Here is a 24,476-nt window from a genome sequence, read left to right on the forward strand (position 1 = left end):
TACCTGTTCCCAGTCTCTTAAAATCTGCATTCTCACAGAATGTTACTGACAGCAATGGAACGTACCTGTTGTAAGCACCTGTGCACGTGCAATGTTTAAAATATGTTTTTAACTTTACAAAAGCAACAGATTATAGTCTGTAAATAAAATGAAACAACTCTACTATTTAAATCGTACTGTCAAGTTCGTGAGGGTGCTCTAATGTGCAAACTTTTCATAGCACCTTAAATTGGAAAAAAGAGGGCCTTAAAAACCCGAATTACGAATTACCGTGAGATACATTCCAACACAAAGCCTGGGGGGTTGGGAGAGGACTAGCAAGGTGGGAGAACTTGACTAAAGATCAAAAAGAACTGAGGGCTACAAAGTAAAAATGGACCTTTAAGATTTAAAACCACTAATTTCCAACCATGACATTTTGAAAGTAGAATATTTGTTAACTGTTGCCAAAGAAACAGTGAAGCTGAGTTTCCTGAGATTAAAAAAAATAAATACTGCAAATTCAAGTGGGTGAAATGGAGCAAAGTTTGGTCTGAACGCAGGTGAACCAATCCTACCAAGAAACTTCCACGAGGATAAGGGTGGAACGACTTCAACTTTTAACCTATACTTCTGAAGCACCGGTTGATAAATCATCCCGCAGGGTAATTTGCCAACTGCTTTAAAAAAAAAAAAAAAGTTTGTCCCCTCTTCTCTAGGTGGGAGGAACCAGACAAAAAGCCTCCCAGGCATCGCCCACAACCAAAGCCAGACCGTGCAGACGTGCGTGGTTGCAGCTCAAGGGAAGACTGGCTCCGAGTTCACCCGGAAAGCATCCGAATCGAGCCCGGCTGGTTTCATTGGCTGAGCCCCGAGGAAAACCCCAAACTCGAGGGGGGAGCCCCAGCCTACCTGGCTCCTTTCTTCACATTCCCACCCCGCGCCAAGTGCCATGCCTAGCATTCCACGCGACCCGATCCGACTTATATTTATTAAGCACCCACTGTCTACACCGCATCACGGCAAGAAGCACTGCAGGAAGAAATGGCCCCACTCCGGAAAAATCAAAAGGACAGCCACAGGGGCTAAGGACGAACCCAGGAGAGGGGTTAGCTGCCTACGGTGGGGTGGTCTGGAAAGGAGCCCTCACCCTCACGTCGCGGGTCGAGATAGTCCCAGGGAAGAAATGGCCCCGAGGGGCGCGCCAGGCCCGGCCTCCCCGGAGTCCGCCGCAGACCGGGCTGGAAGGGGAAAGGTAAGGAGTCGGCATTCCTGAACCACCGCGCGCTCCTCTGCTCCACGGAGCGCGACCCCGACTCCGGTCCCCGGGAGAACGGCGAGCGCGGGGACCGAATCCCCGCGAGGGCCGGAGCGGGCTGTCACTGGCTCCCGCTTCCCAGCCCTGAGACCATGGCCGGCCACTCTCCCCAGCGTGACAGCCACGGCGTCCGCGGACCGAGCGTCTCCGGCCCGGCGTCTCCGCTCTGCCAGACGCCGGCACCCCCTGCTGCCCCGCGCGGAGCGGGACAGTGCCGGGAAGACCGCCTGGACCCCTCCCCCACCGGCCCCATCCCCCGGACTCCGGAAAAGCGGTTACCTGGCGCGCGGGCGGGGGCGAGGACACGACCCCGAGAAGGAAGATGAGAAGGAAAACGGTGGCCTCCGGCCCGGGGAGATTTGGGAAATTTGGAAGACTTGTTCCGCACTGGGTGACAGCTGTTCGCTGCGCACGCGCACCCGGCCCCAGTCGCCCGATCACTACGCCGCTCCTCACCCTCCCGTCGAGGGGTGGGAGGCAGCGGCGAAGGCGCGCGCATGGGGCCAGCCGGCTCTCCCTGCGCGAGGGCGCGCGCGTCGTCACGTGACCGCTGGGGCCCGGCACTTGGTGGGTCACGTGAACTTCCAAACAGCTTAAAGGTGCCAAGCACCTTCTTGCTTTGGCTTAATGTTTCGCACAGTTCTTAGGCTAGGCTCGCTCGCCGCCGCGCTTCTTGTTTTCTGGAGAGAGACATGTCCCCTTTTGCTCAGACGGGAAGATACTTGAGCAGAAGGAAGAGACAGGTGCACAGAACCTTGCCTGGGAGCGCGTACCGGGTTCCCGCAGGGTTGGACCTGAGGAAGTCCACGCGCCACACGTCGCCCAGGGCTCCGACGCGGGCCTATGGCGGTCCCCGGCGTGCAGACGTCAGAGTGGCGTTGCCATAGGTGGGGCCTCGCAGTGCCCAGTGGAGCCTGGCTAGGATGTCTCGGCTTGCTGCTGGGCAGCAATGACAGTGTTTTATGGCTGAGACTTCTGAGCCTCTAGACCGACATGGGAGGTCCCAAGTGGGCTAAAGGTGTCTGCCTGCCAACCCCTTAACAAGTAACTCAAGCAAGAAGCTTGTTATTAGCCGAGAGGAGTCAAACCGTCCCGTAATTCAGTCACCTACGCGGAACAAGTGCCGCCCGGCGCAGGTGTGTTCCTGAGTTGAAGAGTCCCGAGGTGACCCCAATAGGAATTCGGAATGGAGGTCACTCAAAAACATCGGATGACAGCAGTATGGCCTGAATTGTAACAGGAAGTTCAAGTGCCTCCGGACCCCTCAGAAAGTAGTTAAACTAGCTTGCTACAACCTGGTACTTCTGAGCTGTACCTCTTCCTTCCACGGTGTCCGAAAGAACCACACAGACCTTACTTAATTAAGCCTTTGCACTACGAAAGACAGATGGCTGAGTACCAGGTGTTTTGCAAAGCTGAACAATTTTTTTTAAACTTCCTGTAGAGACTCCAGCTGGGTCCCTTGTGGCGTTTCCCCTAACGTCTCAGCTAAGATTGGGCAGAACCTTACACTTCTGAGCACACTTGGGCTGTCTTATATGCTGTATTTTCTACTACAATCCACTGATTTTTGCTTTTTAAAATATCTGAACAGGTGCATTTACCGCACCCTGGAAGTTTTTTTCTTACTGGAAGGAGCACTGCAAAGACAGGTGAAATATGGGTGATTAAATAAAGCCAATGGGATTATTGGGTCACCACGTTTCTTTAGTCATTAAATTACGTCTGAACTTCCCTAACATGTAAACCCAACTGGGACTTCTCCAACTGTGTATACTATGAGGATCACAACCTTCCTTACAAGTCAATTGTATATGCTAAAACAATAACAGTCATTTAGGGTTTACTGTGAACTTGACATTTGTTTAAATGTCAATGTCTTTATAATCATGCAGTGACTAGGTATTATCTCCTTGTTACAGATATGGAAACTGAACTGGGATTAAGAAACAGCTACTACACACCGGGGTCCTTGGAAGCCACATGCTGCATTGGACTAGGAACCTAGTACACCAAAATTAAAAGTCTAGAAACCTGAATTCCAGTCCATTCACAATTTGCAGACAGGTAATATTGCACAAATAACATTTCTTGAACACAGTAAATCAGGTCTACTATTTTTAATCTGAAAAATGAGGGGTAACATACCAGCTTTGCTAATTTTGAGAATTTTTGAACATTAAAGAAGGTAATGTACAATGTCAAAACACTTCAAAAGCTGTAAAGCATTGTGTGAATCTATTAATATTAAGGGCTTTAGTTTTGGAAATTGAATTGAGCCTACTAGAAAATCAACTGGGTTCATGTCACAGAAGACAATGTTGTGTCCTTATTATACTGAAATACCTCTATCGTAAATTATAATGAAAATTAAAATTTTAGCCATATAGTAGGTTAATTTATTTGGGTGAAATTAAAAATGCCAGTTGTAATAAGATGGAGTTTGTATAATGGATACATAGATTTTCCTTGAAGCTTATGTTATGTAAACTACTGTTCACCTCAGAGACAATACTAGTAAATTTTTTTAATATGTATAATGCAGCAAATTGATAAACTACTAAATAATATAGTCTAATTTTAAATATATTGAAGTCCATTAGACTTTTGAAAATATAAAGTATTAAATAATACTCATTAATGTTTCTATTTATCATTATCACATACACATCTGTTACTTATACAGGTACAATACAAACCAACCAATAACTAGATGTTTAGATGATTTTTAAAGTGTTACAGTGACTATGATAGTGAGTACCTAATAAAATTAGAAATCTTGGTAGCTGTTCTCTGTGTCCTGTGTTCTGAAGCTCAGATCAATTTATCTCTTACGAGGATTATTATAGAAGTCTCCTAATGATCTCCCTACTTCCAATGCATTCTCCACCCATCCTGTACCCCTGCAACCCATCTTCTGTACTGCAAGTCAAAATTATCCTAAAATAAAAATTGGATCATGATTCCACCCAACTGAAACACCTCACTAATTTCCCATGATTACCAAAGCTTTTCAGTCTGAGTCGCAATGGCCAAAAAGAATACGGTGACCAAGGATGTGGGGATAGACACTGAAGTGAGTCAAACTTCTGTATAAGCTAAATATTCAATCAGTTTGGATGCCATTATGTCTTAATATAAGAAAGACACCTAAAATTACCACTTCAAATATTTAATTTTCCTTTTAAAATATTTGAATAAAATTAAAGTTTGGGGGAGATATGTCATTTTTTTCCCTAGGGCTTCCAGTTTTGTGTGTGTTTCGTTAGGTGGGGTACTGGGGGAACAAATGAGGTAGTTTATGTTTTCTCTCACATCAAGGAAAACATTGGAACTTATTTGATGACATCTAATCATAACACAATAAAAAAATTAAATATTCATTTTTCCAAATAAAAATAAAACTACATACCTAAAACGAGGTTGCAAACTCAATATATATAGTTGTTAGTTTTAATCAATCCTTTTTATTATGTATTATTGTTATTATTGCTATTTGTACTGTTTTATGTCACTTCACGCTTTTGATAATGATACAGCTATAAATAGGACAGAAGTGGCCTTCCTCTCATGGAACACACAATAAAGCCAGTGAGATACCAATGTGCGTCCACAAAAGTGGCTAAAAATAAAAACTGACAAACAATGGTGACAGTGTGGGGGAACAGAAACACCAATAGAAATATACATACATATGCATCAAACACATACACAAAAAGTTTTATAGCATTACCTGTGAGGCTCAAGCGGGGACCCAAGAATCTATTAGCAGTTAAGTAGAGATATAAATGTCAGTACAGTTCTACAATGGAAAACTGTACAGCAATAAAAATAAATGAATTATTGCTACCCGTAACAGAATGGCTAAATCTCACAAATAAAATGGTAAGTGAAAGAAGCCAGACCCAAAAGAATACATGCTGTGTTATTCCAGCATGTATTCTACTTTTAAGCATCCATCTAGTTTTAAATGTGTTTCTATAACATTTAAAAGTAGATAAAACTATCCTATGGTGTTAGAAGTCAAAATAATGGTTACCTTTGAGAAGAAAGGGGTGGAACAATTGGGGAGGGGAAAGGAACCTCTGGGGTGCTGCTTATGTTCTGTTTTTTAACCTGGATGATAATAATTGTATAATTCATCAAGCTGTACACTTATGGTTTGGTTTATGCATTTTATATGTAAAATTTAAAATTTAAAGGTTTTCAAATATTTAGTATGTTAATCTTTATATATTTTTTTAATTTTTGTGTATTTGTTATAGCAATTTTCTTACCCACTTTGACAAATGGACTAGGACCAGGTTGATTTAACTTGCTAAACAAAGGGTAGAACTTCTGAACCTTCCCCTTCCTATTGAATGAAATTTTTTGTTGACTGGAAAGGGGAAAATGTGAAGGGAAAAACAAATGAAAAGGAGACTGAGCTACTTTTTCCTTTGGTCCTATTGACCGTTAAAAATCTCTGTAACTGAAAGAGTTTTCTCTCTTTTTGAGTTTTATCAGGGTTGTCAGTAACTATGAAATATAATACTCCATTACAATAATTAACATTAGTTTAATTTTTTAAGCTTTTTCACCCATATTATATCTCAGCCCTATATATACTGATATTTCAAACCCTTTTTATTTATTTTTTTATTTTTTTATTTTTTATAAATTTATTTATTTTAGTTGGGGGCTAATTACTTTACAATATTGTAATAGTTTTTGCCATACATTGACATGAATCAGCCATGGGTTTACATGTGTTCCCCTTCCTGGACCCCCCACCCACCTCCCTCCCCATCCCATCCCTCTGGGTCATCCCATTGCCCCAGCCCTGAGCCCTTGTCTCATGCATCGAACATGGAATGGTGTTCTGTTTCACATATGATAATATACATTCAAACCCTTTTTAATTACAGGCAAACAATATACAGGCATACCTTGGAGAAAATGTGGGGACTGTTCCAGAGCCTGCAATAAAGTGAGTCAAATGAATTTTTTGGTTTCCTAGTGTATATAAAAGTTATGTTTACACTATACTGTAGTCTATTAAGTGTGCAATGCCATTATGTCTTTAAAATGTACAGACTTTAATTTAAAAATACTTTATTGCTAAAAAATGCTACCCATCATCTGAGCCTTTAGTAAGCTGTAAAGTTTTTACTGGTAGAAGGTCTTGCCTCAATGTTGATGGCTGCTGACCAATCAGAGTGGTGAGTGCTGAAGGTTGGGGTGGCTGTGGCAATTCCTTTAAATAAGACAACAATAAACTTTTCCACATCAAGTGATTCTTCCTTTCACAAATAATTGCTCTGTAGCATGCAAGGCTCTTTGATAGCATTTTACCCACAGTAGAACTTCTTTCAAAATTAGAGTCAATCCTCACATATGCTACCACTGCTTTACCAACTAAGTTTATGTACTAATCTAAATCCTTTGTTGTCATTTTAACAATCTTCACAGCACCTTTCTCCAGAGTAGATTCCATCTCAACAACCCACTTTGTTGTTCGTCTGTAAGAAGTGACTCCTTACCCATTCAAGTTTCATTATGAACTTACAGCAATTCACCCACATCTTCAGGCTCCACTTCTAATTCTAGTTCCCTTACTATTTCCCCTACACCTGCAGTTCCTTCTTCCACTGAAGTCTTGAACCCCTCAAAGTCATCCATGAGGAGTAGAATAAAAATTCTTCCAAATTCCCTTAATGTTGATATTCTGACCTCTTCCCATGAATCTCAAATGTTCTTGATGGCATCTAGAATGCTTGATCTTTTCCAGAAGGTTTTCAATGGACTTTGTCCAGATCCATCATAGGATAACTATTACCACAATAGCTTATGAAATGTATTTCTTAAATAATAAGACTTGAAAGTCAAAATGACTCCTTCATCCATGGGCTACAGGACAGATGTCATGTCAGCAGGCATGAAAACAACACTAATCTTATGGTACACCTGGATCAGAGCTCTTGGGTGCTCAGGTACATTGTCCATGAGCAACAATATTTTGAAAGTAATCTGTTTTCTGAGCAGTAGTTCTCCATAGTGGGCTTAAAACATTTAGTTAACCATCTTGTAAACAGATGGGCTGCCAACCAGTCTTTCTTTTTCCATTTATAGAGCACAGCCAGAGTAGATTTTGCATAATTCTTAAGGGCCCTAGGATTTTCTACATGGTAAATGAGCATTGGCTTTAACTTCAAGTTACCAGCCACATTAGCTCCTGCTAAGGGAGTCATTCTCTCCTTTGAAGCCGGCCATTGACTTCTGCTCGTTAGCTATAAAAGTCTAGATGGCATTTTCCAATGTAAGGCTGTTTCATCTACCTTGAAAATTTGTTTAGTGTAACCACCTTCATCTTAGCTAGATCTGGGTAACTTGCTGCAGCTTCTACATCAGCACTTACTGCTTCACTTTGTACTTTTATGAGATGACTTCTTTCCTTAACCTCGTGAATCAACCTCTGCTAGCGTCAAATTTTTCTACTGTACCTTTCTCACCTCTTTCAGCTTTCATGGAATTGAAGAGAGTTGGGGCCTTGCTCTGGATTAGGCTCTGGTTTAAGGGAATATTGTGGCCGGTTTGATCTTCCTTCCAGACCACTCAAACTTTCTCCATATCAGCAAAAAGGCTGCTTCACTTTATCATGTGTGTGTTCACTAGCGTAGCACTTTCAATTTTCTTCAAGAACTTTTCCTTCACATTCACAACTTGGCTAACTACTTTGCTTCAGAGTCCTACCTTTTGGCCTATCTTGGCTTTTGACAAGCCTTCCTCATGGAGCTTAGTCATTTCTGATTTTTTATTTAAAGAGACACACAGTTCTTCCTTTCACTTGAATACTTCAAGTCCATTGTAGGGTTATTAACTGGTCTAATTTGAATGGTGTTTTGTCTCAGGAAGTAGGGAGGCCCAAGGAGAGGGAGAGAGAAGGGAGGACAGTGAAGCAGTCAGAACACACACAACATTTATCAACTGTTTGCCATCCTATATGGGGATGTGATTTGTGGTGCTCCAAAACAATTATAACAGTAACATCAAAGATCACTGATCACAGATCATCATAACAAATACAAAAATAAAAAAATTCAAAATATTTTGAGAATTACCAACACTCAACACAGAGCCACAAAGGGAGCAAATTTTATTGGAAAAATGGTACCCATAGACTTGTTCAATGCAGAGTTTCCACAAACCTTCAATTTGTAAAAACTGCATTATCTACAAAGCACAATAAAACAAGGTATGTGCTTTTAATTTTTTTTAAATATAAAGAGGGGTGATTTAAAAATATTTTTTCTGCTAAGTTTGTTGACATCACTTCTGGTTAATAAGGAAAGCAGCAGGTCCATTTCTGACAGCATATGACAATACCATATGCGTGTCAATAAACTGCTTTTGTGTATAAGCCAGAGGTGTAATGGAAGAAGGTGTATTGCTTTACATTGTAAACCCCAGAAAAAATTATGTGGAGTAATAAATCTTATATCTAGCCATTAAATACCATATGATTTCCAGTGTAATGGAGTGCATTTGATTTATTAAATCAATCTATGGAGAACTATTAATTCACTCATTCAAGCTTTATTGAAATGTGCTAGGAAATGGCACTCTGGTATGAATTATACAAACAAAATGTTCTATTTGGTGGAGAAATTGTCCCTGACAAAATCAGAAACAAATTCTGCTTTTTTAAAAATACATGTACATATTTGATCTATGTCTCATCATAAGTTAATACTTACTTTCCACCAAAAAAAAAAATGCTTAGGGATCTTCAGCAAGTTAATTTTAACTGAAAGACTTTTGTTTATATATTTTTTTAAGTGCTCACTCCCACTGTGGAAAGCTGGCATTGCCTGCTAAAGTTGAACATATGCATACCTTGTGACCCAGCAATTTCTCCTCCCCTAATTCTGCATGTATATATAGATCAAAATACATGTTAAGAGAAGCATTATTTGTAATTAGCAAAATCATATTACTAAAGATAAAAGGTAAAGGTCAGGATTTATAGGTTTAATAACCATAGAACAAGCCATGTATTTCAAGTAGAGGCCAGGTAAGACGCTTTTAGGCCTCAGGTAGGGCCAGAAATAAAAGGTAGAAGAAAAGCTTTAGGCCCATGAAGTCCCTGTGGTGGGAAAATGTGGTCAAAACCGACCAGGAGAAGACAGAAGTTCTGCTAGTAGTGAGCTTGTGATGGGTGAACTGAGAAGGGTTGAGATTTGTACCAGAGTCAACAAAGACATCCACTGTGGTGAAAGGGGAGGAATTTAGGGGGATATTAACTAGCACTATATCAGGGTCCCAGTCTAAGTATACCTCTTCCATAATGATCATAAAGTACTTGTGATTTCACAGGATATCCTGAATCACTAAGGAGTACTGTATTCCTCTACCCTCAGGCATAAACTTAAAAGATCCTTTCATTGAGAGAGACATCAGATATTCTACTGCTACTTTTATAGTCTCTGATTATAATAGAAATTAAAGGACTCAGCATCTTAGAAATGAAATGTGTATATTAATTTGGAATAGACCACAAAATGTTGCTTTAACAATCCCTGGTTTTCACAGCATTGTTGCTGTTCAGTCACTATGTCGTGTCCAACTCTGCCACTCTGTGGGCTGCAGCACGCCAGGCTTCTCTGTCCTCCACTATCTCCCAGAGCTTGCTCAAACTCATGTCGATTGAGTTGGTGATGCTATCTAACCATCTCATCCTTAAGCCCCTTTCTCTTTTTGCTTTCAATCTTTCCCAGCATCTGGGTCTTTTCCAATGAGACAGCTCTTTGCATCAGGTGGCCAAAATATTGGAGCTTCAGCTTTAGCATCAATTCTCCCAATGAATATTCAGGGTTGATTTCCTTTAGGATTGACTGGTTTGATCTCCTTGAAATCTAAGGAACTCTCGAGAGTTTTCTCCAGCCCCATAATTCAGAAGAATCAATTCTTCAGTGCTCAGCCTTCTTTATGCTCCAACTCTCACATCTGTACATGACTACTGGAAGAACCATAGCTTTGACTATATGGACCTTCGTTGGCAAAATGATGTCTCTGCTTTTCAATATGTTGTCTAGGTTTGTTTCAACTTTTATTCAGGAGTAAGCGTCTTTTAATTTCATGGCTGCAGTCACTGTTCACAGTGATTCTGGAGCCCAAGAAAATAAAATCTGTCACTGCTTCCACCTTTTCCCCTTCTATCTGCCATGAAGTGATGGTACTGGATGCCATGATCTTAGCTTTTTGAATGCTGAGTTTCAAGCCAGCTTTTTCACTCTCCTCTTTCACCCTTATAAAGAAGCTCTTTAGTGCCTCTTCACTTTCTGCCATTAGAGCAGTATTGTCCACATATCTGAGGTTGTTGATATTTTTCCTGGCAATCTTGATTCCAGTTTGTGATCTGGCATTTCGTATGATGAACTCTGCATAGATGTTAAATAAGTAGGGTGACAATATACAGCCTTGTCATACTCCTTTCCCAATATGGAACCAGTCAGTTGTTCCACCTCTGGTTCTAATTGTTGCTTCTTGACCTGCATACAGGTTTCTCAGGAGATAGGTAAGGTGGTCTAGTAGTCCCATCTCTTTAAGAATTTCCCACAGTTTGCTGTGAACCACACAGTTAAAGGCTTTCACATAGTCAATGAAGCAGAAATAGATGTTTTTCTGGAGAAATGCATGTTAACAATTTAATCTCCAGTTCCTCTGCCTTTTCTAAATTCAGCTGGTACATGTGGAATTTCTCAGTTCACATACTGCTGAAGCTGAGCTTAAAGGATTTTGAGCATAACCTAGTGAGGATGTGAAATCAGCGCAACTGTACAGTAGTTTGAACATTCTTTGGCATTGCTCTTCTTTGTGATTGGAATGAAAACTGACTTTTCCAGTCCTGTGACCACTGATGAGTTTTCTAAATCCACACATATTGAATGCAGCACTTTAACAGCATCATCCTTGGGGATTTTAAATAGCTCAGCTGGAATTCTGTCACTTCTACTAGCATTACCAATCTTTTAAAAACTCATTCCTCCAGTAAGTTCTGTCTCAGAAAGCTGGTTTGCTTCATCTCTCCAGCAGTAGCCCTTTCAGTATCACAAAGATCCAGTAGTCATAGGCTTTTTTCTGCAGAACAAAATTCTGCCTTATAAGGTAGTTTCATATTCTATAGTTTCCCTCTATTTTATCAAATTTACTGAATTTAAATATTAAATTTTAATATTTCTGTTCCTCTGAACCTGACTGCTCCTAATCTTTCTTTTATGCTCAAATATTTCCAGCAAGAAATTCTGTCTGATCAATGAGTTCAGTTTTTGGCTTGAAGCTTTATATTTTCTAGGGACTTTGCACAGTCTACAATGATCAAGTATCCTGTTCCACCTTCCTTAAGTGCTCTTCCAATCATGCATAACTGATGTCTCATAACTCAAATAAAGTTGTAAATGGTTTCTCTCCTTAAAATAATATTAAAATAGCTTGGGTCCCGGTGGGGTCGGCCGAGTGGGGAAGAGCGTGTGTCTGTGCCGGAGAAAGAGGAAAATCTTCCTAGAGGTCTTGAAACCCCCAGGGAGTGGAGGTCCCAGCCATAGAGCCCTGCAGTATATATGTGGTAACACCGTGTCTGTGCCCCTGCTCACCAACACTGCCACTGTGTCTGGAGCTGAGCAGGAAACAGCTGCGGTTATTTTTTTACATGGACTTGGAGACACAGGGCACAGCTGGGCTGACGCCCTCTCCACCATCCAGCTCCCTCACGTCAAGTACATCTGTCCCCATGCACCTCAGATCCCTGTGACATTCAGCATGAAGATGGTGATGCCCTCCTGGTTTGACCTGATGGGGCTGAATCCAGATGTGCCAGAGGATGAGGCTGGCATCAAGGAAGCAGCAGAGAACATCAAGGCCTTGATTGAGCATGAGATGAAGAATGGGATCCCTGCCAATCGGATCGTCCTGGGAGGCTTTTCACAGGGTGGAGCTTTGTCCCTCTACACAGCCCTCACCTGCCCCCACCCTCTGGCTGGCATTGTGGCATTGAGCTGTTGGCTACCTCTGCATCGGGCCTTCTCCCAGGCAGCCAATGGCAGTGCCAAGGACCTGACCATACTTCAGTGCCATGGGGAGCTGGACCCCATGGTTCCCCTATGGTTTGGGGCCCTGACAGCTGAGATGCTCCGGTCCGTTGTCACACCTGCCAGGGTTCAGTTCAAGACGTACCCAGGTGTCATGCACAGCTCCTGTCCTCAGGAGATGGCAGCTGTGAAGGAGTTTCTCGAGAAGCTGCTGCCTCCTGTCTAACCAGAGTTGCTGTCCCCCAGCACAGTCCCCCCTGCTAACGGGGGACTCAGCATGCATGGCACCATCTTGGATCTGAGCCAGTCGAGCCCCTTTCTCACCCTTCTGGACCCATCCTCTTCCCACAGCCCTCTGGGGCAGACAGGCCAAAGCCTGGCCAAGCCCTCCTTCCTGGCTTCAGCCCCCTGGCTGTCCGCCGCAGCGGGTGGGCTGCTTTCTTATCCCATTTCCCTGGAGGTGGGGTCCTCCCCGCAGCAGCAGTATTGGAGGGGCTGTAGCCAGCAGGAGAAAGGGGCCCAGCTGCTGACCCACTCACTCAGGACCTCACTCACTAGCCCCGCTTTGGGCCCTCTCTGGTGACTTCAGGGTTTGGCCCATTAGGCCCTCTCAGGCCCCACCTCATACCCCCTACAACTGCTTCTGCCCAGATAATCATGTCTCCTGCCTCCACTCCAGCTGCTTCTCAATCATGAATGTGTCCATGGCCCGACCTCTGGCTGCTGTGGGCTCCCTGCCCCTGCGCAGGAGTGTGGGTGAGGGGGACAAGTCTTTGGAGGAGGCCTCCCCTCAGCTGTTCTGACATGGGGCCTGGGCCCTGCCTTGCCATTACCCTCCACCCCCCGCAGGCCTGGAGCCTGCAGGGCTGGACTGAGGCTCAAGGTCTCCCCCAGCTGCTTCACCCCACATTGTCCCCAATCTAGATCTGGGGGAGCTGGGGAGGAGTCTTCTGTCTCCATGTAGTTTTGGGTGTTTTTCTTGTTGTGTCCTGGATTCTGATAAAATTAAAGAAATTGTTTCAACTCTCAAAAAAAAAAAAAAAAAGGTTTGGGTCTTTGTCATATTCATTCTCTGTTATGATAAGTTGTAAAATATGACCACAGATTTCTCCCATGCATCTATGCAATGACTACTCTTCCTTCCATCAAGAGGTTATCTATTTCCCCACTCTTTGCATCTGGACTCTTATTGTGACTTGATTTAATCTGCAGAATGTGGCAAAAATGATGTTCTGTGACTTCCAAAACCAGATGTTAAGAGACATTGCAGCTTCTGCTTTCACCTCATTATGATGCTACCCTGAGACCATCAAAAAAGGAAGCCACTCTAACCTTCTAGAGAATAATGGTCACATGGGAAAGAAACTAAGCTCCCAATGGACACCACCACATGTCAGACATGTGAATGAAACTACCTTGATCTTCCAGCCCAACCATTTTTCAGTTCAACCATCTTTCAGCTGAATGTTTCTGTACCAGTGAACTCAGGTAAAACCAGCAGATAAACTGTCGACCCATCCAGAATATCATTTAAAAATAATAATAAATCATTGCTGCTTTAAGCTACTAACTTTTGGAGTTATTTATTATGCCACAATAGATAATTGATAGTATATATTTTTTCTTTCACTTTCTCACCTTGGTGATTCTCTGCCCCTCCATTATTTAATTCAGAAAATACAATTTATTTTCTTTTTTTTTGGCTTCAGTTTCAGAACTGATCTGCACACAATTGATCTGTGCAAAACAATTATTCAAAACTTTAGCATCGTCACTTTTATGATCAAGAGGTCCTTTCCTCTCTTTTGGAGACCTCTGATGTACTTTCAGTTTTTCCTGTTTTGCTCATTGCAACTTATTCTTCCTGTCACATGACAGAATACACTTAACTTTCTCTTTAAGTAGTTTTCCTTCATTAAGAGATATCTTATCTCCTCAAAAAGTATCTTGTGCTTAGTCATATCCGACTCTGTCACCCCAGGAACCATAGCCCACCAGGCTCCTCTGTCCGTGGGATTCCCCAGGCAAGAAAACTGGAGTGGGTTGCCATTTCTTTCTCCAGGGGATTTTCCTAACCCAGGCATTGAACCCACATCTCCTGTGTCTCTTGCATTGCAGGCAGATTCTTTACTGCTGAGCAACCAGGGAAGTTCTCTAAAAGGCATACTAAATTCTTCCTCGGCATTTTTCTATAAATGTAAAATTTTTATACAGATTTCTTTATATTTTTGTCTTAGTTTGCACCATAACAAGCATATTGTTCACTGGATTTAGATTACTTGCTAAATGTTTCCTGATTTTATCTAGCCCCTTCATCAGAGAGATTCATTCCTATTTTGTTGGCTGTCCTCTTCAAGTGAGTCCTTAGCTTGTGAGGCTATTGATGTTCCAGTATCTTTTCAGAAGCTTCTGGTTTTTTCCTTTCAAGTAAGTGTATCCTTCTCAGCAATTCGTATTTAGTTACTTGGTATATTCTGTTCATTTTTGGAAATAGCACAGCATCCCAGGACACCCCCTGTAAATTCTGCAGGTCATTGTCTAGTTTACTATAGCAGCACAGGTCCTGGTCCAGGTTCCCTAGGGCACCTGTCTAAATCCTTCCAGAAAATAAAGGCCCTATTTCTAAGCTGTGATTGTTTTTGGAGCGGTGGTTCTCAAAGTTTGTTCCAGGAATTGGCAAGGTTAAAATTGTTTTCATTATAATACAGAAATTTTATTGGCCTTTTCGACTGTCATTCACAATGGAGTTTTCTGAGGCTACAATTAGGAGTGATTTCATCACTGCTCTGAAGGCTAATGGAAAGGCAACTATATTATTGTATTTCAATATTTTTGTTTTAAAACCTGATGTAATATCAATAAATGTCAGTGGGTAGACCCACAAAGACAACTTTCAAGAGTATTAAGGGGGCCATAGAACCAAAACATTTAAGAACAGTATGAGAGAACATACCATTAAGAAAGGCTGAATGTTCCTTAACTGTCAGTTCTTGGGATGCTTCTTTGAGGAGTCCCTCCTTGTGACACCCTTTCCTTCCTTAGGGCATTTGATCCAGCAGAAGGGTCCCAAACTGCTGCTGCAACTGCTCCCAAACATTAACATACAGAGGAAAATTCTACCTGAACCCACAATATTTCCACTGTTATACTGGCATAGGCCTATATATCAATGGCTGATGAGCTAATTCTTGTTAAAGAAACACCAAAGTTACAGAACAGAAGAGACTAACATTAGTTTACTTCCATTTTCCCATACCCCTCTTCATATTTGCCATATCTTTTGCCAAAGATTCTCCATTCACCTGTTGCTTGGCAGAACTTAAACTCCTACTACTTTTTTAAGGAGGTCATGTGTGAACTAGATTCTGGGTTCTTCCAGGTTTGGAAATAAGTTTTTTCCAAAGACTGTCCGTAATGAGACTGCAGAAGTCAGCCTACCTCCTCACCCTACCCCGTTCCATGCCGCCTCTTAGAGGTGACATTATTATTTTTTTTACATGAGCAGACTTGGAAAGGATTTCACATCACTGAGTCTTTTAGCTACTAGTTCCACTCCCACAGTTAAAAAAAAAAAAGATTAGCTGCAGATTCTATATAGAAGGCAGAAAATTTTGTATCTTCCATTGTTCTAACTTCCTGTAATTTAACAACAGCAAACAAAAGAACAAAATAAAATAACCATGAGACTAAAGGTGCAAACTCTGGGTAATCCTTGTAGTTCAGTAACTCAGTAAATGGATATTCACTGAGTGCCTGCTTCATACCCTGAAATGTCAGAGATGCTGGTGATAGTTGTGTTCAAGGTAGGTATGGCTTTGCCTATATAAAGTGCCTCAGTGATGCCTCTGAGAAGGCCAGAGTCCCCACCGATGACAAAAACCATTTCTGTTGACCTAATTTCATTAGCTATACTTAAGAGGATTAATTATCTAGCAGCTGTACTGTTTAGTCTTCTTGATCCTTTGTTATTTTCATATTGGGAAATCTTCCGTCAGCACCATGTTTTCCACAAGAATATATTTTCATGAAATCTATATCTAACGTTTGATGCTATTTCAGCTTCATTTTCCTTTTTTTATACATAGACTTTGCATAAACTATTGGGGAACATCACACAGGCTCAAACTGAGGGACATTCTATAAAGCCAAATGGAGTTAATTGCCTCGTAAAGCAACAAAGACAAAATACTTCATAGGATTTAAATCAGTCTCACAATATTATATTCCCAATGCCTAGGATACAATCTAAGATTACATCCAAACGATGACATGAAAATCTCAGTTTACATGGGAATAGACAATGAAGAGATGTCAAAACAGAGATCACACAGATGTTGAAATTGTCTGATAAAAAATCTAAAGCAGCTATTAATAAAAAGCTCCAAGTAAAGGCAAATACTCTTGAAATGACTGGAAAGATAGAAACTCTTAGCAAAGAAATAGAAGATATAAAGAAAACCCAAAGAGAAGTTTTAGGGTGAGGAAATTAGGAAGAGGGTGAGGCAGTTGGTAAGATGTTGGTCAAAGGGCATAAATGTGCAGGTAGAAGATGGATAAATTCTGGGAACTAAATACACAGCATTGTGACTATAGTTAACAATACTGTATTATACACTTAAAAGTTTCTAAGAACTAGATCTTAGGTGTTCTCACCAGAAAAAAGAAATGAATATCATGTGGCATTATGGAGGTATTAGCTAATGCTACAATGGTAATCATATTGCAATATTTAAGTGTATCAAATCTACACCTTAAATTAATACAATGTTATATGTCAATTATAGCTCAATGAAAAAAAAAAGAAAAAAGTGAAGAGGACACTTTTAGATGCTCTTTTTATCAGGTTCTCTAGGGGAGCAGTTATTTCCCAGAGAGCAGCAGTCCAAACATTCAAACAAAAAGAATTAAACTGGAGAAAAAGGGACACAAAAAGTAAAATTAAAAAAACAAAAAGAAACAAGAATTGTAATTTATCAAAAGAATGAAGCTAAGGGCTTCTGAGAATGTATAATGAAATCTGAAGTAAAAGGGAAACATTTTCCCCTAAAGTGTAAATTGCCCTTATGGGATGCATATATTTAAACATCTTAGAAGGGAGATTTAAACTTTGAGAGGAAACATATCCCAGTAGACATCTCAAAAGAACTGAAAATTTAAATAACTAAAGGGAACCTGGGATAGATTCTTTACTACATTTAATGTTTTGTTTAAGTACATGTGCATAACTTCATAGCTAAAACCAGCTGTGACTGGCAAACAACTGCCCATCAGCCCAGCTGGGTAGTGAAGATGACTGCAAAATCTAGGGAAAAAGAATAATTAGCATTTCCAACCCAGTTACTAATATAAAAGAAAAAAATGCTAGCAGATAGTATAGTTCTTTAAATAAATTAGGCAAAAGTGGGGTTTTTTAAATTTAGAACTGAAAATATAACAACAACACAAAAAAATACTTTACAGAAAAATGTAACAGAAGAGTCATGAACTTGAGGACAGATCAATGGATACGATCTAAGTTGAACAATAGAGAAAAAAAAAGATTCGCCCCCTGCCAAAAATGAATAGAACCTCATGCATCTGTGAACAATACATAAGGGCTAACGTTTTCGTCACTGAATGCATTATTGTATGTGTGTGTGTGCACGTGCGCGCACACACACACACACATATATATTTGAAAAATGGCTAAAAATTTATGAAATTTGGCAAGAAACAATAAGCTATAGATTTAAGAAGGTCAGCAAACATGAAATAGGAACACAAATGAACTTGAATCAATATACAATCAAATTGCCGAAAACTAAAGTAAAGTAAAAAGTAAAAGTAAAGACAAACACAATCTTGGAAACAGCCAGAGAATAAAAATGCATGTGAATAACAGGTTCAAATGACTGTGGAGCCAGAAGGAAGGATAACGTTTTAAAGTGCCAAATAAAAAGAGATGTCAACTCAGAATTTCAAACTTCTATATCCAGTAAAATCATCCTTCAGAAATGGAGATGAAATAAAGATATGCTCAGATAAAAGGCAACTTAGAGAATTTTTTTGCAAAAAAAAAATCTGCTCTAAAAAATTGCTAAAGAACATTCAGATGTGAGGAAAGTAATATCAGATGGATATAAACAACATAATTCTAAATAATTCATAGGTCAAAAAGGAAATCTCAAATTAGAAAAGATTTTAATTTGAATGAAAATGAAATCTGAATCAAACTGGGAAGGAAACACTTTAAACTGAATGAAAATGAAAATATATTACAAAATTGGTGAAATTCAGCTACAGTAATGTTTAGGGGGAATTTTATAGCATTAAATACCTATATTAGAAAAGAAAGCTTACATATCAACAATCTAAGACTCAAGAAACTTAAAGGAACTAGAAAACTAAAAAAAGAACAAAATAAAGCCAAAGTAATCAGAAGAAATAATAACATCAGAGATAAAATTGAAAACAGAAAATTAATGAAACTAAAAGATGGTAGGTCTTTGAAAAGATAAAAAAAAAAACAAAACACTAATAAATCTCTAGCAAGACGGAAAAGAAAAAGAAAGAATTCCCTGTCGGTCCAGTGGTTACGACTCTGAGCTTCCACTGCAGGGGCCCTGGCTTTCATCCCTGGTCAGTGAATTAAGATCCCTCATATGGCACAGCTCGGCCAAGAAAGAGAGAGAGAAAACATATCAATTACCAATATCAGAAATGAAAGAGGGGATTAATATTACATAGTGTATTAATACCACCATCGATGCTGGTACACTATTCCCAGCATCTCTCAAAGTATAAAAGGCAGAATGGAGATGAAAGAGCATGAGCTTTGGAGCTGACAGACATGGGTACAAATCCAGGTGCCATTACTAACCAGTTGTTATAGAAAGTCAATTCCTTCATCTTATATATACAAAATGAGGTTGGTAAATGTCGTCGTTTTAGTCACTAAGTCGTGTCCGACTCTATGCGACCCTATGGACTACAGCCAGGCTCCTCTGTCCATGGGTTTTCTAAGCAAGAATACTGGAGTGGGTTGCCATTTCCTTCTCTTCCCCACCCAGGATCGAACCAGTGTCTCCTGCATCAGTTCTTTACCACCGAGCCACCTGGGAAGCCTGTAATATTTTAACTCAAAGAGCAAAAGATAAGATTTAAATGAGATTAAAGTAAGTTCCATAGCTCAGTCGGTAAAGAATCTGCCTGCAATGCAGGAGACCCAAGTTTGATTCCTGGGAAGATCCCCTGGAGAAGGAAATGGCAACCCACTCCACTATTCTTGCCTGGAGAATTCCATGGACAGAGGAGCCTGACAGGCTACAGTCCATGGGGTCGCAAGAGTCGAACATGACTTAGTGACTAATACCACCAAAGTAGGTTAAGAGCCCAGCACAGAGATTGTGCCCAACAAAATGATACTTTCTTACTCTCTCCTATCAGGAATGACATTTACTAACAATAACGATAAACAAGGGGAATATGTTTCTTTGTTTTTATTGCCAATTATATAAATTCATTATTAGATAGTTCTTATATTTAAAGGTTTCCAATACCACCTTAGCATGGTGAGCAAAAGCTCTGTTTTACTTATCAATATCTTTTTATCTGTCTAGCATTTATCTATCTCTTTACCTCTCTATGTATCTAGCTATGATTAAAACCAAATGGGAAATCAAATTTAATGCTACTTTTGATCATTCTGTTTGATAATTTAAAATTTCAACTTAGTGTCCATTGAGGGATGCCTTAGTGGTAATCATAGCATTAATGTGCCCAATAATGTGTAATTTTACAAAGTCCACACTAGATGGCAGATTTTAGACAGGATTTTCTAGGTCACTAATTATTAAGCTGCTTCTGCAGTCCTCAGCTGTCCTTGATACTTATTTCTGATTTCCCCTTTGTGGGTGACAGTTCAGTTATATTGGTAGTTGAGATACTTGGGAACCTTGTTGCCAGGTAGACAAATTAGAAAAGGTAAGCAAAAGGAGTGAACAAATACCAATCACTAAAACCCAAACATCTAGATCCACTTTTACAATATTTATTACTTTTTGTTTTGTTTTGTTTTGCCATACTTCAAAGCTTACAGGATCTTAGTTCCCTGACCCATACCCTCTGCAGTGGAAGCTCAGTGTCTTAACTACTGGACGGCCAAGGAAGTCCCAATATGCATGATTTAATTTCATATAACTTTTTACCCTGTTAGACTTAAAAAAAAAAAATACCCATTTTTTAGGAGAGTTAAGGAGTCTTGAGGAGGATAAGTAACCAAGGCAAGATTCCAGACAGTAAGCAGGCAAAATCTAGGACTGAATCCAGGTCTGTTTGCCTCTAAAGACAGCATATGGGAGAAAGTAGAATCTGTTACTATTTTTATTTTTGAAAGTGATTTATTTCCCTTTTAAGAAATAGAAACTTTATGTTTCTGGACTGCAGGATAAAAGAACTGTGAGAGATTGGAAAGCAGAAAACAGACATTCAGGTAGAGCATCAATGCAGACATAGAAGCTGAAGGGAGAGAAATGGTGGGTGTTCAGGCTGACTGGAATGGGGCTACCTGTAGACTGATCTTAAGTTCTCAGACGTAAAAATGTTTTTAAAAGATAGGAAAGGCATTTAGATCTGCACAGGGATCCAACCTGTGTCAACACATCTGCAGGAGATTATTTCTAGGATTTCCCTCTCTGACCTTGGTGCCCTGCTTCTCCTGAGCCTCTGTTCTGATTTCCCTGCTGCCTCTACATTATGATACATCCACTCCACTCAGAGGTGAATGTACCAGCTCCTCAGAACACTGTTACTAATGCCTATCATTTCTTTTCAACACATAGTTTTTGAGCCCCTACTATAAGCCTGTCCTAGGCCATAATTGCCAATATAAATCAAAAGGAGGCCCTGCTTCACAGTTATGCCTCTAATTCCTTGTCAAATTATGAGCTCCATTAAAGTTCATTTTGTAATTTCCTGTAGTAGACCAGACTGGTTAAGGGAATGACTTGATGTCAGACAGACCTGAGTTCAAGTCCCAATTCTGCCATTATGAGTCATGAAAATGTGATCACACAGAGCTTCTATAAGCCTCAGTTTCCTTTTTTAGCAATTGGAAATAATGATAATATAAGTATATATGGGAAATATGGATTGGTTGCTACATCTAATTTTCCTTAATAAGGAAAAACTTTTAAAATTATGAACGCAATTCAACTGGTGTATTTCAAAAGGTGTAGTATTTTTCTTCATTATCAATAAAAGGAGTTAGAAATTAACTTTAATGAGGAAATGACAAAGAAATTAACTGAAAAGTCATAGTCAGATATGCACTCACTGCATCCTTCAGAAGAGGGGTGAGTTAGGTTCCACCTATTTTCACAACTTTCATCAAATACCAGACCTATTTAGGAGTGGAAGAGTAAAGGCAAAATTTTAAAAGAAATATATGTTATTAAATGAAGTATTTGTAATTCCTATAGAGCACCAGGTGGGGTGCTCTAGACTAGACCTAGGAAATAGAATGTGGAATCAGTCTGTCCTCCTCCTCCCCACAAAAGCTGTTCACTTATTAATGAATTTAGAAAATAATCAAAAAACAAGATTAAAAAAATAACAAAAATTTCACACACTGCCAAAAATGAAAAATAAAACACTAAGATGTAGCAGATTACTCTCCAGACAGGAACTAGTGGTTCTGGACTCAACAGTTCAAGCCTAGAGTTAATGTCTGTTACAGAATCATCATGAGCACAACTTGCTTCCAAACACAAAAATTTTTGTAATGATAAAAAAAAAAAAACTAGTTCTGATCACTTTTCTAACACAGTTATTCAAGTTTAACTAATATTTAAACTGAACTGGGTGGAGAAGAGGGGGAGGAATCCACATGTATGGACCAAGAATGGGTGCAGAGCCTTTGTCCTTGCTGCCATGCAAGGCTGAGACATTCAGCTGGTAAAGAAACAGTCCTTTTTAGGTCAGACAGTTTATTATTTCCATAGCCAGCAACAACAGCAAGATCCACAAAGGTGCCAGGTCCCTGTGTCCTTTGCCCCAACAGACAGCACTAAAGCAAAAGAGGTTCAATAACAATTCAACATGGGTGATAAGGAGCTCTGGTTCTGAGTAACCAGTTTTATACTAAGCAGTTTTGAGTATTCCATGCTAAGCAATTTTATACCATGGAGCTGTACCCTCAAGTGTGGGGAAGGGGGGAGTTTCAAGGCAGAAGCCCTTACATCTTACCTGAACCTGGGAGGCGTAAGAAAATGTCTCGTAACAGCCTCCAGGAGGGATAATAAAGAGGGTGAAAAATGGCCTTGTAGCAGCTCCTTCCAAGCCTCCCATTCTCTCACATTCTGAGAGGAGTATGGGGCATTTTACCAAGACTTAGATCTCCTGAGGTTAAGTCTTGTCCATGAGGCCTATATGGATATTTGCAAGTACATCTGCACAGAGCAGTTTCCCTGCAACTTCACCCCCTAACTTTCACATCACCAGTCAAGAACTCTCTTTAGAAACAGAGACCACCCAATCAGATAGCCTAATTATACAAATCTTTTAATCTGTTCTGCTGCTGCTGCTGCTGCATTGCTTCAGTCGTGTCCGGCTCTATGAGACCCCATAGACAGCAGCCCACCAGGCTCCGCCGTCCCTGGGATTCTCCAGGCAAGAACACTGGAGTGGGTTGCCATTTCCTTCTCCAGTGCATGAAAGGGAAAAGTGAAAGTGAAGTCACTCAGTCGTGTCCTACTCATAGTGACCCCATGGACTGTAGCCTACCAGGCTCCTCCATCCATGGGATTTTCCAGGCAAGAGTACTGGAGTGGGGTGCCATTGCCTTCTCCATTAATCTGTCCTAGGCAACAGAGATACTACAATCAGTTAAACTTAGAGCAGTTGCTATACTCTGTGAATAGGACTGTGAATAGGTAAAAGGAAATTGGATTGGGTTCCAGAAAGTTGATATTGTTCTATTGTCTGGAGTGGTAGCTGTCAACTCCTGGAGTCAGCAGCTGCTGGGAAGTTATCTGAGAGTTCTTAGATTAAGATTCCCTTTCAGTCAATGGTCAAGTTGGAGGTGTTAGTCTGCACTAAAAATTGGCCAGATGCTGCTCTGCAGACTGGAGCTGAGAGAGATGAATGGACCCTCCCCAGTTCCATCCCTCCCCAGCAGTTAAGGTGGTCCTGTGCTTGGTATCAGTCCCTGTAGAAATCATGTCACCCTTTTACCAGTCCTCCCCATATCTTAACTCACACCACACACCCAGACTTGTTCCAAGGTGGCTCATTAGAGTCTTCCCTTATACAACTTCTACCACCTAGAAAATCTACAGTCCTCTGATAAACGGACAACACTAGGGGCACTTTAGAGTTGTCATCCCAGATCCATGATCATTATCATCATTATCTGTAATGGCCCAAATCTAGCAAGCTTAGCTGAGCAGCAAAAGAACATCAAGTTAGACTTTCCCACCTCCTGGCTTATCTTTGATACTCACAAATTCCAGCAGCCCACAGTCCCAGAGGGTAGACATGGAAGGAAAAGAGTGAATGAGTTAATTACACAGTCTATTTGCCAAGACCAGCCTGGTCCAGTGCCCCAGACTGTGTCCCAAGTTCCCTTTGCTACTTGACTGTGTTGTTAGCAGTTTGGGTATGTGTGCCAGGCTTCCCTGGTCTCAGATGCTAGAATCACTGGAGCTTATTTTTAGGCCCAGTTCTGACTTGTAGATGAATTGCTATGCCCTGCACAGTAGTGCATTTGGGTGGCCCCGGTCCTTACCTGGGAAGCTCAGGTCAAATCAGTTTGTTTCCACTGATACTCATCCTCCAAAAGTCCTTTTCCACAGGCATTCATATGGGTCACAAACAGAAGGCATGAGTCTTCTGCAATCTTATGCCGTGTTTGGCCCCTCTGAGCTGAGACTTGATTATCCAATTTTCCTGTTGCCAGGTACCAGACTACACTGCTAGCCCATAGCCCAGTGCCATGAGTCAATGAAAATGTAACAAGGCATATTTTGGGAGGCATTTTTAGCTCCCTCCTTACAATTATGCCCAATGAGCAGAGTTCCCTTTTCCATGCATAGTTTTACACAGTTTTCTTTAGAGCTGCACAGCTGTGCCATTCC

The 24,476-nt window shown here is 40.7% G+C and overlaps 2 protein-coding genes and 1 pseudogene across 28 annotated transcripts in view; 2 read left to right on the forward strand and 1 right to left on the reverse strand.

Annotated features, from left to right (window-relative positions):
- KDM4C (lysine demethylase 4C) overlaps window positions 1–1,724 on the reverse strand; it is a 435,647-nt gene extending 433,923 nt beyond the window's left edge. For 20 of the 23 annotated variants that reach the window (XR_014056674.1, XR_014056681.1, XR_014056693.1 and 17 more), the window contains exon 1: window positions 1,577–1,724. The gene's annotated coding sequence lies outside the window, so the exon portion shown is untranslated. The other 3 variants (XR_014056700.1, XM_081500512.1, XM_081500490.1) reach the window with 1 other exon arrangement.
- The window catches only part of GLDC (glycine decarboxylase), a 154,189-nt gene continuing 130,437 nt past the window's right edge, over window positions 725–24,476 (forward strand). The window contains exons 1-4 of one of the 4 annotated variants that reach the window (XM_081500588.1): window positions 2,195–2,433; window positions 2,892–2,949; window positions 3,220–3,364; window positions 6,205–6,266. The gene's annotated coding sequence lies outside the window, so the exon portion shown is untranslated. Of the gene's footprint in view, window positions 1,235–2,194; window positions 2,950–3,219; window positions 3,365–6,204; window positions 6,267–24,476 lie in introns of those variants that run through there. The other 3 variants (XM_081500577.1, XM_081500569.1, XM_081500586.1) reach the window with 3 other exon arrangements.
- Window positions 755–13,368, forward strand: LOC145510159 (acyl-protein thioesterase 2 pseudogene; annotated as a pseudogene). The gene is made up of 4 exons (XR_014056834.1): window positions 755–1,234; window positions 3,220–3,364; window positions 6,205–6,266; window positions 12,077–13,368. The product of XR_014056834.1 is annotated as an acyl-protein thioesterase 2 pseudogene (transcript).

The sequence above is a fragment of the Giraffa tippelskirchi genome, chromosome 1, assembly GCF_054371585.1.
Source record: "Giraffa tippelskirchi isolate mGirTip1 chromosome 1, T2T-mGirTip1v1.2.pri, whole genome shotgun sequence".
Lineage (NCBI taxonomy): Eukaryota > Metazoa > Chordata > Mammalia > Artiodactyla > Giraffidae > Giraffa > Giraffa tippelskirchi.